This window comes from Neofelis nebulosa, chromosome 4 (assembly GCF_028018385.1).
Source record: "Neofelis nebulosa isolate mNeoNeb1 chromosome 4, mNeoNeb1.pri, whole genome shotgun sequence".
NCBI classification, from domain to species: domain Eukaryota; kingdom Metazoa; phylum Chordata; class Mammalia; order Carnivora; family Felidae; genus Neofelis; species Neofelis nebulosa.
In genome coordinates this window covers 113,293,297-113,308,698 of record NC_080785.1, presented here as the reverse complement: position 1 = coordinate 113,308,698, position 15,402 = coordinate 113,293,297, and the positions used below count along the sequence as shown (strand labels likewise).

Genomic DNA, 15,402 nt, shown 5'->3' with positions numbered 1-15,402 from the left:
CGAGTAAATATTTGCTGGGCCCCTGCTCTGCATCAGGCCCGTGCCAGAGCCCTGGGAATGTGGCAAGGAGTGAGGCGGCGGCCCAGGCCTCATGGAGCAGGACATTTGGGGCGGGGGTTGAGGGGGGTGGACAGAAACAGTAAACAGAGCAAAATGATGAAGGTGCCTTCGGCCAGGGATTAAAGGAAAAGGATAAAACCGGGAAGGCTTATCGAGGGAGGGGAGCAGAGAGGGCACGTGACCTGGGTGGTGAGGAAAGGCCTGTCCCAGCTGCGCACTGGCTGATGAGCAGACAAATGAAATGGGGTCTGTCCACACGACGGAGTGCCGTGCAGCCGCGAAGAGAAATTAAGTGGTGCCCTGTGTCACAGCACAGAGCAGCCCTTGGAAACGTTATGCTAAGAGAGAAGCTGGAGCCACAAGAGACCACTGAGTGTGTGGACGTCCACAGTAGACAAGCCCACAGGGACAGGAAGTAGAGCGGTGATTGCCAGGGGCGGGGGGTGGGGCGCAGGCTGGCTGGGTGGGTAGGGGACAAGGACTGCTTAATGCAGACAGGGGTTCTCTTGGGGGATGATGAAAATGTTCTAATCTTAGGTTGCAGTGATGTGTCAGATTCTGAATATCCTGAAATCATTGTATACTTTAAGTGGGTGGATTTTATAGAATATGAATTGTATCTCAATAAAAAGAAAGACGTTGAAAAGACCTGTCTGCGGGGGTGGCATGGAGTTGAGAGGGGCAGGAAGGAGGAAGCTTCTGAAGACCTGGGGAAGAGCATTCCAGGCAGAGGGAACAGCAGGTGCAAAGGCCCTGAGACGGGAGCATGCCCGGTGTATTTGAAGAACACGGAGGAGGCCCAGCAGGGGTCCAGGAGGGAAGGGATGTGCAGTCCCCAAGTCTGTCACTGCCAGATCACTTTGAGGACTTGAGAGTTCACTGGGGTGGGGGAGAGACAGGGCAGGGTTTGAAGCAGGACGACATGGTGTTCTTTCTGTTTTCCAACAATCACTGGAGCTGCTGTAAGGAAATGAGACCGTGGAGAGGGCGGGGTGGGGGCTTGGGGGACGGGACACCAATGAGGAGGCAGCGGCTGCTGTCTAGAAGAGAGACGATGATTGATACCCAAAGGAGACAGACTGGCAGACAATGGCAGTGGGAGTTCAGATGGGAACAGATTACTCCCTGATGGGGGTGAGGAGGCTTCCTGGAGGAGGGGCCTGGACAGGGCCTCCAAGAGTGGGGGTGGGTGGGCCAGGCAGAGGGGCAGTGGTGATAGGGCTCTCCAGGGGGCACCACAGTATAGGAGTGGGGCGCTGAGTACCAGGAGGACATAAGGAGATGAGGTTGAACATCCCGCCCCTGCCACCCCAGTCCCAGGTGGCCGGAGCTGCTTTCAGAATAAGTAGGGCAGCATCTCTCCAGGGCCACCTGTCACACACCTTTGTCCTGCTCGCTCAGGCCGGTCTTCAGTGAGAATGTTAGCGCCCCCGTGGCCAGAGACCCAGGCGGGACAGGCACTCCCGACAAAGCAGCCTCGCCAGAAACTCAAGTGGCCCTGAAACACGATCAGCCACACGAGACTGGCCAGGGAGGGAGCTGTATTATTTATTGGCCAGAGCTTCTGGGGCCTCCCTGCTGAAGGTGTGTGGACTGGCCAGACCTTGAGGAGACCACTGGGCAGTGTCTGGGGCCCAGTCAGAGGTGGGCGGGGGCCTCAGGGTGCCCAGCACCCTCTCCCCAGGGCGTGGTTTCCTTCATGCCGGCTGAGCAGGGAGGAAGTCAGACGTCAGGCCCTGCAGTGGGGAGGGCCCAGAGCTCGTCCCCAGGGGCCGTGGAGGCAGGCAGGGTGCCGGGGCTCCAGGAAGACCTCCACCCTCTCCCCTGTGACACTGTGAGTACCAACCATCTATCTTGGGGGAGGGAGAGGGTGTCAGCCACCTGAGAAACCGGGGGGGGGAGGGGGGGGGCTGCTGATGGCCAGGGCAGAGGGTCCCTGGGGCTCTCATCAAGGTTTGTGATGTTTCTTAGAACCGTTTTCTGTGACCTCTTCTCACTGCCTGGATGGCACAAAGGCCCACCCTGGGCCCAGGGAGCCCCAGGTGTTTCCCCAGAGCTGCCTCGAAGGGCAGCTTCAGCTGCAAGAGGGAGGTTCTCTCACTCCCTTGGGCATTAGACCAGCCCCAGGTCCTGGGGAGGGCAGAAGGTCTAGGGTCCCTCAGCCCACCCAGGCTGGTTAGTCCTAGGCCTAGGCACTCATAACCACCCTGAGGAGGAGCCACACCCATTTTACAGCTGAGTATACTGAGGCCCACAGAGGTTGCACGGTTGCTGAGGGCTCCTGGAGGGTAGTTGGTGCAGTTTCCTTCCCCCACTGCTACCCCCTCACCCCACAAGGCATACACTTTGAGCAAAAGGAGGCACGGGGCAGAGGGAGGAGAAGCTTCTTTCCAAAATGATCCAGAGAGAAATCTTGAGGATCTGTAGATTCTCCGGGGCCAGGAGGAACCTTGGGGACAGCCCCCACGTGGATGGAAAGCTCTGGACACACTGAATGAGAAAGATTCAGTGAGCCTCTTTGGTGCTGTCCCTCGGGAAATCCCCTGTGGCAAGATGGGGAGCCCTGGGGCCACCTGCCCCGCAGGGAGATTCCCCACTGAGCTCTGCTTCCCCATCTAACCTCGCTACAACCCTGGAAAGGAGAATGACTATCATGTTTGGGTTATGTGGAAACTTAGGCACAGAGATGTTAGGACATCTGTACGATGTCCTGCAGCAGGTGTAAGTTGGGGAGCTGGGGCTTGGACCCAGAGTGACTCTATGCCCCTCAGTGCATCATACAGTCTCTGTCTGGGGTACAGGGGCAGGGGTGAATGATCCCATAACTGTCCTATCACTGGGCCTCGGTTTTTCCACCTGTAGTGGGGTTGGACTCCAGTGCTAAGCAGGGAGCTGTCTGCCCCTGTTGGCCTCCAAGAGCTGGGGCTGGGCTCAAGGTAAGCTTGGCTGCAGAAGTGAGAACCCCCAGGGCGGCTCTCTGATCCCAGGTTGACAAAGCCTTCCTCTGATGCATCGACAGAGCTCTCTATGACCCCAGTGAGCCAGAGGGCCGTGGGGGGACCCCGGGTGGTCAGGCAGCTCAGGACCCAGGGCTCCGGCCTCCAGTTCAGCGGTCTCCAGCAGCTACCTGCCCCTGTTGGCCTCCGGGGTGCAAACTGGGGAGCCCAGCCAGGCAGGTGCCAGCACCTCTCCTGGGGGAAGGCCTCTTCCAGTCCTGAGGGAAGGGCAGATAGAATGTCACCAGGGGCCAGGACTGCCGGGCTCTGTGGCAGCCACCTCTTCTGGGCCACTGAGGATCTCAAACAAGCAACTTTCTTTCCCTGTGAATGGCCACGGTGAGTCAGGAGCCTTGAGGGGGGCGTCTGAGGGGCTCAGTGGGTTAAGTGTCCGACTCTTGATTTCGGCTCAGGTCATGATGTCATGGCTTCGTGGGCCCGAGCCCCACATCAGGCTCTGTGCTGACAGCACAGAGCCTGCTTGGGATTCTCTCTCTCTCTCTCTCTCTCTCTCTCTCTCTCTCTGCCCCTCCCCTGCTCGAGCTCTCTCTGTCTCTCTCCCAAAATAAATAAACTAAAAAAAAAAAAATAGAGAGCAGGTGGTGGGTGGAGAGGGCAGCAGGTGCCTGGGACTCTAAGCAGAGACATGGTAAGCAGGGCCGAGCTTTGCTGTGTGCCTAGGGGGAGTCCGGGCTTTGAGGAGAGACATGGGGCTTCCAGAGATGCTCCTTCCCCTGACACTTCTGGAAGTCCCCAGACCAAGTCCCACTTACGACATGACCCTCTTCAGCTCAGCTTTGCTTAAGGTCTTTCACATCTAACGGTCACATCGGACTTCTGACCCTCCAAGTCAGCTGCTGCCATGTAGGTGTTAGAGTCCCTGGTTTGGGTCCCAGCTCTGCAGGCCTGCCCGTGTGAGTCTGGGCAAGTCACAGGCCTCGCCTGAGCCTCCAGCTGTTGGAGCGTGAAAGATTGTTTCATGGCACCAAGTAAACTCAGGTTGGTGGGACCTCTCCTCCTGGCCCCTTGCCCCCGTCGTACCTTGAAGAGCCTGTATCCTTGGAGGCACGAGGGTTTTCCTTAGGCCTTTTCCTTGGGGACTGGACCTGTGTGGGACACAGGGTCCAAGAAGCCAACTGGGGCCCTGCCATCCCCCCGGGGCCTGCCAGTCTCCTCCTGTCTGAAGCCTGCTCCCCTGGGCTCGGAGTGAGCAGAGACTGAGCAGGGCCCCCACCCCCATCATCAGACAGCCAAAACAGTCTGGCCTTCAGAACCCCTGCCCCAATGTGGAATTATTGCCCAAATGGGAGGACTAGCCAGGCGTGGGCAGGGTATGGGTGCAGCTCCACACGGCCCCCCAAGCTGGGGCCTGCTGAGCACAGCATCTGTAAGCAGACAGTTGAGAGCAGGTCCCTTATGGGCCAGTGTGAGGCACCCCTGGGCCTTCTCCCTGAGTCTGTGAGGGAGGGGTTATGAGCCCCACTTGAGGGATGAGCAAACCAGTGCCCAGAAAGCTATATGAGTGTGACTTCTGGGGGAAAGGAAAGAGGAGTCTGGCCAGGCAGAGTGGGGTGTCCAAGCTGTACCCAGCTTACAGAGAGCATCCAGGCACTTGTCAGGCTGCCGAAGTAGGTTGAGAGCCTTGACCTTGGTGTGAGTCTCAACCCTGCTACTCTCTTAGCTATTTGACCTGGGGTGTGTCAGGTTAGCCTCAGTCTGTCACTGAGGACCCTTGTCGTTGCAGGTAACAGAAAAGCCAAATCAAACAGGCTTAAGCATAAAAGGGCTTCATTGGTTCATGGAACTGAAAAGCCTAGGGTGTGGCTCGCTTCAGGAACGGCTGGATCCAGGGGTTCACTTTATGCAATGGTTTAGATGTCTCAGCTCTCACCTCTGCCTTCCTCCCTGCTGGCTCCATTTTGAAGCAGGGCCACTCTGTGTGGGGTCCCCAGCTCTGTAATTAGCGTGTAGGGAATTCTCCCCAATCCAGCAACAGGCCAGCTTCAGGGGCCAGGCTGCAACCAGCAACACATGGTCTCTGTCTTGGGGATGTTGACAGTGCCCTGGGGGATATGGGACAAGAAAAGAGGAAGTTACCATGCAGGGTGATCAGAGCCTAGCCGGGTGTGAGCTCCAGAGTCATGTTTCACGAGTAATGTCAGTTTCACATCAGGATGGGTTCCCCAAAGTCTTCCTAGAAGAGATGACAGCTGAACTAGATTTTGAAAGCAGAGGAGGAGTTGGCTTGGGGAACAAGAAGTGAGGGGGCAGGGGCCCTGGGGTTCAGTGTGGTGTTCGGGCTGCTTCAGGACCCGCACACAGTGGGGTTGGCCAGGCCGTGGAGTTCCCAGTGGGGCTTAGAGGTCAGCACAGGCGGTGGATGTGGGGCCAACTGGGCCTATATGTGGGTGAAAGGTGGCTCTGGCTTTAAGGCAATGAGGATGGGAAAGAATGAGCACGTACTGAGCACCTACTGTGTGCCTGTGACTTTCCATATGTTGCCTCATTCCGGCTACACGACAGCCCCTGGAGGTTTCTCGTCCCCCCTGTGCAGAGATGGAAGCAGGTGCCAGGACAGACGGCCTATCGGAGTCAATCAGACCTATTTCCCCCCACAAAGTTAGAACTTTGCACTTAGCAACTGGCCAGGCTCGGTGGCCTCTGATCCGCCATTAAGAGGCTACTGGGATGCCACCTATGGTAGGGACATATGGGGAAGTCACCTTGTTCAAAACAGTTACATGTTGAAACACCTTCCCAGCAGACTAACCACTAAGACTCCCATCACACAGGCAGGGTGTTTGCCGGAAGCAAGCACAGTAAATCTGAAACCCGATGTCTGCAGGAGAGGGAGCACATCATAGCCCGTGGCCAGGTGTGAGCTGTGAAGCCTGAGACCCCCAGGCTGAAGTAGGTGTGGAGAGCCACAGCTCATGAGCGACCGGGGGAAACCAGCTTGAGTCTGAGCTTTAAGCTGCAAAGTTTTAGACCACCTCTCAGCTGCCCCCTCACAGTGCGTTCACCTGTAGCTGAGATAAGCCAGGGAGAGGAACGTGGGGTGGGAGCAGGAAGATGGAGGGCCAGATCCCAGCCCCCCCTTTGGTTGCTATAACCCCTGCAAGCCTCAGTCTCCTCATCTGTAAAGTGAGGGCGTGCCATACGCAATGACATAGAAATAGCTCAATAAATGTCAAGGATGATTATCCCCAAGTAAAAGAAACATTCTCGGTTTGATTATGACATTTTTTAAAAATTGCCATTTTTGCAGCCACAGACTTGAGTCAAATGGGAAACTGTTTGCTTCAGACTCTAGACCCCCCCCAAGGGCAAGCACATGGTCGTTCAGCCTTGTGTCTGCTGGTCAGGCTTGAGGTTCAGGAAATGTACTCGGTGAGTCAAACCCAAATTTGGGACTTGTCCAATAGTAATTGATCCAAGGTTTTCATTTCTTAAAGGAGTTGGTAAGACAAAGTGTTTTGAACAGGGAAGAGAGAACGGTAGTGAACTGTACCCGGGTGATATACAGGGAGCGGAAGGAGGCCAGAGGCAGATGCCACTGACATTTCAGAGTGGTAGAAGGATACTGGGAGAAGGTCTCTGGGAGAGTTGTCACCTGAGCCAGGTCTGGAGCGTGAATGAGAATTGGCCAAATGGAGAGTGGGAGAGAATTTGTAGGATGAGTCTACCACGGTGTGTTGGGGAACAGCCATCAGTCTTGGATGGTGTGGAACCTAGGAAGGTAGAAGACCAGAATTGAGGGCCCAAAAAGGAGGCAGACGGGGCCCAGAGTCCAGAGTAGGCCTCTGGAGTTTTTAAACAGGGAGGTTGTATTAACCAGCACCCTTTTGGTCACAAGTGACAAAAACAAATGAACAACCAGATAACAAAAACAGATGGTCTCGAGCCAAAAGCTGAATTCATTGCCTTCTGTTTCTGAAACAGGGAGGGCTTCAGGTACAGTTTGATTCAGGGGCTCAAGCTGGTGTCTCTGTTTTCATCTCTCCTGACTTTACTTCAGGGAGCCTCTCTGCCTGTGATTGCCCCAGCAGCCCCAGGTTTACAACCGTCTTGCAGCTAATAACGCTGTGTAGAAACAGTTCCATCAGAGCTCCCAGAACAGACTCTCAGTGGTCTAGCTGGGGTCACATGCTGATCCCTGAACCAGGTGATTTGGTTAGGGGGTGAAATACTCTAGAGTTAGAGATGGACTCAGCTGACAAAAACTAGATGGACTAAGAGTGGAGGAGGGAAGACTCCCCAGAGAAAATCAGGGTGCCTTACCTGAAGTGAGAGTGGAGGCTGGGAAGGCAAAAACATCCCGCATCCACCACTGTGACCTGAGAAGACCTGCCAGGTCTTCTGTTTGCACTCTGGGCTAGGTGACCTGATGTGCGTCATCCCTTCGTGTCAGCCCCATGTGGCAGGGTTTCTTATGATCCCTACTTTGCAGATGAGAAAACGGAGGCTTAGGGAGATGAAGTCACTTGCCCAGGGTCATAGCAAATGGCCTCCAATCCTAAATCTGCTGGACCCCAAAGCTGGGATTCTTAACCGTCTGTTTCACTGCCTTTGGAGCTTTCAGATCTGAGTTTGGAGAAGATACCTTGGGAGCTTGAATGGAGGACAGACTGGCAAGAGAGAGACCAGAGGCAAAGGCTGGGGCAGGAGGCTGGTGCCGCACAGGCAGAGGGGAGAGGAAGGGACCCTAGGAGATAGAGGTACGGTTTGTCTCGGTGTACCATCAGCCTAGCTTTCATTGTTGTTTTCTTTAAATTTTTTTTAATGTTTTATTTATTCTCAAGAGAGAGAGAGACAGAGACAGAGCATGAGCGGGGGAGGGGCAGAGAGAGAGGGAGACACAGAATCGGAAGCAGGTTCCAGGCTCTGAGCCATCAGCCCAGAGCCCGATGCGGGGCTCCAACTCGGGAGCCGCGAGATCGTGACCTGAGCTGAAGTCGGATACTTAACCGCCTGAGCCACCCAGGCACCCCTCGTTGTTGTTTTCTTATGTAGATAAATTTATCTAATCAGCAATATACACATTTGTATGTATACACATACACATACACACACACACACACAGCCGCACTTTGTATATACACACACGTGTGTGTGTGTATACGTACATATGGGCACACACATTCATAAGCATCCTAATTATTTTGCCTACTGGTTTCTATTTCGGGCAATCTTAGCAGGAGGATGCAAGGTGTGAGGCCCCTGGGCCTGGAGGCTGGACTTATGCTCAGGCTATGGGCACAGGGGCATTTCCTGGGGAATTTCCGGAGGAAGTGGTCAAAGGTCAGTAACCACCCACCTGGCTCAGGGCCAGCTTGGGGGGCAGGGCAGGATGGGGAAACAGCCACTCCTCAGTTCCCTTTTCAGCTCTAAGGCTCCCCAGGCAAGAGTCGGGCCTCCCCAATGATATCATACATGCCAGAAGTCATTCTGCCCACACCCTCATTGCACAAAGGGAAAACTGAGGCAGTTGGGGCACCGCACACCTTCACTTTGTTCTCACCACGTGAGGAAGCCCGGTAGCCTGAGTACCCACCGTAGGGTATATGGGCTGCTGCTTTGCTGTGTGGCCTAGGGTAAGTCACAGAGCTGCTCTGGGCCTCAGTTTTATATCTGCAAAATGGACCTGTAATTACCTCCCAGAGTGGACCTCGGAAAAGCACCTGGGCCAGTGCCTGGCAGGTGTCAGTAAATGTTGGCTGTTACATTTTCTTCTTTGTGTGGCGAACTCATAGAAGGGATGAATGGCTATGGGTCCTAGGAAAGAAAGCTTTCTTGTGTATAAGCTGTATGGTCTTGGGCAAGTCACTTAACTTCTCTGGACCTCAGTTGCCTTATCTAGAAAATGGCTTGCTAATCACCACCTCAGACGTTACGGAGAGGACTAACAACGCCAGCCCATGGGATGGCCCCTTTCTCTCATATGTTTCCTTCCCACTGGGCAGCTGGGCATCCGCCTGCCCCCCATGGCTCCTCTTCCTGCCCTGGGAGTGGGCCAAGTGAGTTATTGTATTCATAAATCATTCAGCTAATATCTGCTGAGCACCTACTGTGTGCCAGGCACTGCTCAAAGGAATGAGAAAGTCAGACCAAGATCCCCTCCCCCTGGAGCTGCAAACAACTAAACAGGATACTTTCAGACTTTGCAATGAGGAAAATAAATGGGTTGATGTGGGGGGAATGGCCTGGTGGAGACTACTTTATGGGTGGTCGGCAAGAGCCTCTCTGCAGAGGGCACCAGAGTAGAGGAGAGAAGGGGGATGGGCCCGGTGGCAGGGGGGGAGGAGCAGGGGCACAGCCGGCAGGGAATTCAGGCTCAAAGGAGAGAGGAGTTGGGGGCTTCTAGCACCCCCTCCCAGGAGAGGGAGTCCGGGTGGGCCGGACCTTGCTTCCCCCAGGTGTGAGAGCCTGAGGGTCGCCTTTGGGGGATAGTCCACCTCATTTGTTAAGCATTTGCTGGAAGCAGGGCCTACCTGTGAAGGCTGATGGGGGGACGACAGGGGAGGGAGGACCTGTCCAGAGCCTGGTGGTCGCAAGCCACCTCTCTTGCTTGGCCTCGGAGCCCAAGACTGAGGGTGGCAGGTGGCAGGTGGCAGGGGGACCCCAGGGGGAGGCCTCTGGGTTCAGCCCCAAACTCCAGAAACCTGTCAGAACCACACAAGTAACCACATTTCACCTTTAAGTACTGAAACCACCCCAGCTTGGACTGCTAGCGCGTGTGCCTGAGGCGGGCCGTTGCCCCTCCCTGGGCTCTGGCCTCTTCTGGAGACACAGGAACACAAATAATAATGTCAGCTGTTGCTCGTGGAGCATCTATGTGTGCGGGGCGCTGATGGGCCCTTTGTGGTCTTGTATTGTATTGTATTGTCTTGTCTTGTATTGTCACAGTGAGCTTTTCGGCACTGGGGGGGTGGGGGGCGTCTGTTGGACACGACTGACACCTGATATGGAAAGACTTTGTAGCTGGATTCTGGGATGTGTAGGAAACACAGGCCCCTTCTGTCCAAAACCAAACAAGTAAACCTGGTGCCGAAACCCTGAAGACGTTTGTCCCTAAAACGTCCTGCACCAGTGTGGGTCCCGTCGGTGCTGGCTCGGTCCTAGGCGTCAAAGGCAGACGCTGGCCATGGCACAATGAAACCCTCCGGCTAACGTGGAGACTCGACTACCCACTACCCCAAAGGGGGTCTGTTTTTCTTTTTTTTTTAATTTTTTTTTTTTTTTTTTTTTTTTTTTGGGACAGAGAGAGACAGAGCATGAATGGGGGAGGGGCAGAGAGAGGGAGACACAGAATCGGAAACAGGCTCCAGGCTCCGAGCCATCAGCCCAGAGCCCGACGCGGGGCTCGAACTCACGGACCGCGAGATCGTGACCTGGCTGAAGTCGGACGCTTAACCGACTGCGCCACCCAGGCGCCCCATAAGGGGGTCTGTTTTTCTGCACCGCTTGTAACAGCCCCACTTTGTGGATGAAGAAACTGAGAGTGAAGTTAAGTCCCTTGGCCGGGTTCATTCAGTAATGTCAGAGGTGGGATCTGAACCCGGGCTGGGACCCAGAGCTAGCCATGAACTCCATGACCTGCACCCTGCTCTGGGTCAGATGTGCTCATGGAGGGACTGGCACCTTCCTGGCCCACCGGAAAAGGCTGGATGAATCTCTAGAAATGTGTGTCACCGCTCTCTCTGGTGGCTTCCCAGGAGGCACAGCATAGAAAGTCTATAAGGGTCTGGAGGGTCTATAAGAAGCCATTCTCCCACAGGCCAGGGGATTCTGTGAGCTTGGCTGGGCAGGGGTGTCAAGGTGGGTCCCAAGGCAAGGTTAACACGCTGTGGGGCGCCTGCCCAAGAGTGATGGGGTAAGAGGTGGGGCCCCAGAAACAGCCAGAGACGTCTGGGCTCAACTTCAAACAGTCAGGAAGCACATAACAAGCCACGTTTCATCTGCAAGCACAGATGCCCCAGATAAGTAGGCCACAACGAGCACCTCGAGGCTGCGTCACAACACCCCCCTGACACACCCTGCTGGGTGACACCGGGGCACAAACAAGGCAAGGAGCCATGGCGGCCTGAGGAGGCTTCTTGGTGGCAATGGTAATGACAGTGACGTGCCACCGTCTGAGCGCCGCCTGTGTGTCGAGCCCTACTCTGTGCTCATTTAATTCTCCCGGCAACCCCGTCTAGTCGGAATGCCTATCCTGTTCGGCAGACAGGGAAATGGAGGCACGCCAGATAACTTGTTCACATTTCATGCTAGCTGGAAAGTGGCCGCGTCGGAGTTGGAACCCAGAATTGAGCTTTCCTTTGGGAACTGGAGGGCTGACCAGCGTAGTGGGTCAGATAAGTGGAGAGGTGTTCACGGGCTTCCTACTCTGGTGTCTGTCCTCCTCCCAGGTGGCAGCTGGTCCCCAGCTGGTCCCCCACTGCTCCATCATCTGGAGGATGGACATGGCTGCTGGGCCAGTGTGGGAGAAGGGCCCCATTTGGTGCCTCCAGACAATATGTCTGCTGAAGGTGAAGTCCTTTGCTGACGGCTCCTGCACCCCCCACATCCTCACTGCGTGAAGATACACAGTCCCTGTCTGTTGTGACAGCCCCCTGCCGGCTTCTCCTGGAGTTGGGACTTGGAGGAGTGTCTATGGGGGCCTGCTGCCCTCAAGGTGGGGAGCTGGCTGGATAGCAGGGAGGACCAAGAAACTGGCTCTGGGGAAGAGTGGGGCTAGCAAGAGTGACTTTGGGCAAGTGTCTATGTAAATGTGCCGGGAGCCGGGTGCTGCTGATTCGGAAACCCTCTGCACCCCGGCGCATCGGGTCCTGGCTGCGACCAGCCAGAGCCTGCCCAGCCCACAGTGCAAACCTCAGGGCATCTCCCCAGGACAGCCTCCCTGTGGGGCAGAGAAGTTCCCCTGGGAGCCTCAGAGACTGCTCTGCCGAGGGTCCGGGTCCACATGTCTGTGGTTGGTTGGGGACCGCAGGTCCCCTCCACATGGCCCCTCGCCTGCTCAGTGGGCAGCCCGCTTCTGTACAAGGGGTCCCCTCCGTTCCCCTCCACATGGTCCCCAGTGGACAACCATCTGCCATCCACTGGGGTCCGCCACATTCGACTGCACAAAGAAATCATGTGGCCAAGGGGACGGGAAATAAACCCCCTCTGGGTGGGAAGAGGAGGGGACAAATCCCACTGCAGAGGGGCCTGGGCACCAGGATGGGGGCAATCTGTAGGCATATCTTGTAATCACAGCATGTGTATCATTAGGATTTTGCTGGGCTCTTATCTCACAAAGGTTGGGATGAGCAAAGCAAGTTCTGAAGTCATCATATGCAAAGCCCCAAAGCAGCCTGGTAAAATTACCCTTGAAGACCTGTCATATACAGTCCCTAGTTTGTGTACCCGTGCTATAGGGAGCTCTGTGCCCACTGAAGTGTGTGGTCCTTGAGCCAGACCAGATGAAGGCAGCAAGGCTTGCCCAGGCATTCCAGCCATTGTGGTGAGAAGGGGACCCACAAATCCCCACTGGGAGTGCATGGGGTCCAAATCACTGCTCACCTTTGGAGGCTCCATTCTGTGTTACTATTAAGCCTGTAGAGCTGCACTGCCCCCAGACAGAAGCTACTAGCCCTATGGGGCCATTTAAATTTTAACAGGTTAAATAAAATCTTTTTCAAACTCAGTTCCCCATCTGCACTAGCCACATTCCAAGTGCTCAGTGGTCCAACCGAGCCAACAAGTGGAGAGCTAGGGGTCAGCTGGCCTGAGCCCAACTCAGCCCCCTTCATTCAGCTGCCCTCCTACCTGCCCACCTTTGTAGTTACCCAGGCCTTGTGCTGGCTGCTTGGGACCCAGAAGTGACTCAGCCTTATCCCAGTCGCTGCTCTTGAGGGACTGATAATGCAAGGGGCCAGTATGTGAGCGGGGCCAGCCCTGCCGGGCATCCCTCCAGCCCCTGTGTCTGACCCGCCCTGCCCTCAGGGAAGCCAGGACCTGAGATGTGCCGAGTGGGGAGCCCTAGGGCCACACCCTCTTGGAGCAAGCCCCTAGCTCCAACACTGTCCTCCCCACCACGAAGCAAGGGGAGGCTCTGTTTGCACTCTCCAGGCTTTTCTAGTAAAAGCAGGATGCCTGTGAGAAACCTCCCCACCCCCATGGTGAGTATCCATGGCTGAAAAATTACAATAAGCCACTGAGAACCCATTTCAGATGAATTTGAAATCTATGAATTTTATTCACTGCAACAGCTTCTATTTTGGTTTGAAAGATGTTAATGTGTGAAACAGTATTTGTTTGGTCTACCAGCAGCGTTGGGTGTGCATATGGGATGTAAGATCCCCTAAAATAATTCAGGGGCTCCCAGCTTGGGAATCCCCGAAGCTTCCAGGATGGCAATGGGGGGGGTGGGGGGGGTGGGGCACCTTATGCTGTCTCTGTGTGGCCAGCACTTGGGCTAGCCCCATGCTGGCTTTTGTGGAGGGAGGGGAGTGAGGTTCTCCCTCGACACTCTGCCCTCCATTCCTACACCCCTCCATACCCACAGCCCGTAGCCACCCTCCTTACTATCCGTTCTCCTGGTTCTGTTCTGAGTTCTGCCCATCGGAGGTGACCCAACATTTTTGCCCAGTCCCTCTAGGATGTGCGCCCCAGTGTCCAAAAGCTGTGACCCTCTTTTCTGTGGGGACGGAATTTGACTTCCTTATAATCCAGGGGAACAGAGGTGATTCAGACACCAATCCCTGCCCTCTAGGCTGGGGCCTGGGCACAGGTGAAGGGTTTCCACATCCCCTTCCTCCTGCTGCAGGACCCTTCCCTGCTCCCGGCTGGACATCAGCACCATGAAAGGAGGGACATTTGTGTGTGTGTGTGGCTCCCAGCTGATCCCTTGCACATAATAGACACTCAAATATTTGTTGGGTGAATGAATGAATGAATGAATGAATGAATGCAAGCTGAGGGGCACACAGGCATGTGTCCCAACCATGCCCTCCGGCTTCTGACTGTGTCTTCTTTTTGGAGGTCTCAGAGACATATGATGAGCAGGGGGCACCCCCTATGGGAGTTGCGATCACAGCTAGATCAGTGTTTTTTTCTCCCTTTGGGGTCCGTGGATTTATTCTCAGGAGTTTTCAGGTTCCACACAATAATCTTTTTTTTTATTTGTGAATTCTTTAGGAGTTGCAAGAGTTGTTTGTAATAATTTCAATCACCAGGGAGACTTGCAAGAATAATATCCAAAACAAGTCCTCCCATGTACCCTTCACCCCAATTCATTATTACTAACGTTTTACCAAATATTTTCCCCCCAGAACTATTTGCGAGGTCATTGCAAACATGCAACATGATGACTTTTACTCCTGAATAATGCTTCAGTGTCTATTTCCTAAGAACAAGAACATTTGGTTACATAAACAAGGTTCAATAGCCAAAGTCAAAAAGTGTAGCACAGATACAATACAGTTTATAGTCACCTTTACCAATTGTCTCAATAATGCCCTTTATGTCATTTTTCCCTGACCCAGGACTCCCCAGAGTCGTCACGTGTTCTCTTAAAGCTTTATGAAGATGCCATTTACATACCATAAAATTCCCTTGTGTCAAGTGTCCCATCTCATGATCGTTGAGAGATATTGGTAGAGTTGTATACACATCATGATTTTTATTTTAAATTATCTCCATCACCCTGAAAAGAAGCCTCGTCGGTAGTTTCCGTCAATGCCTTGTCCCGCCTCCAGCCCCTGGCAACCGCTAATCTGCTTTTTGTCTCTATAGATTTGCCTTTCTGAGTGTTTCATTATAAATGGAGTCATCCAATACATGACCTTTTGGGTCTGGCTCCTTCCACTTGGTGTAATGTTTTCCAGGTTCATCCATGTTGTAGAACGTGGCAGTATTTCATTCCTTTTTATGGCAATAATACTCCATTGTATGGATAGACCAGTTGATGGACGTTTGGGTTGCTTCCACTTTAGGGTTATTATGAATAATACTGCTATGAATATATATATATATATATATATATATATATATATATATATATATGTTCTTACATGGACATATGTTTTCATTTCTCTTGGGTAGATGTCTGGGAATAGAATTGAGGGGTCAGATGGTAACTCTATGCTTAACTTTTTTTCTTTAATGTTTTTCTTTAATGTTATTTTTGAGAGCGAGAGAGACAGAGTGTGAATGGGGGAAGGGCAGAGAGAGAGAGGGAGATGGGCTATCTCATTGTGGTTTTGATTTGCATTTCTCTGATGGCTAGTGATGTTCAGCATCTTTTCATGTGCTTCTTGGCCATTCATGTACCTCCTCTGGTGAAAGACCCTATCAGACTTTTTGC

General features: G+C 53.9%; 1 protein-coding gene across 7 annotated transcripts in view; it reads left to right on the top strand.

Moving 5' to 3' along the window:
- Window positions 1-15,402, top strand: part of IQSEC1 (IQ motif and Sec7 domain ArfGEF 1) — a 404,132-nt gene that overhangs the window by 284,687 nt on the left and 104,043 nt on the right. The window contains exon 1 of one of the 7 annotated variants that reach the window (XM_058725842.1): window positions 1,751-1,894. The exons of the other annotated variants lie outside the window; for them this stretch is intronic. The gene's annotated coding sequence lies outside the window, so the exon portion shown is untranslated. Of the gene's footprint in view, window positions 1-1,750; window positions 1,895-15,402 lie in introns of those variants that run through there. 7 annotated transcript variants of the gene reach the window in all.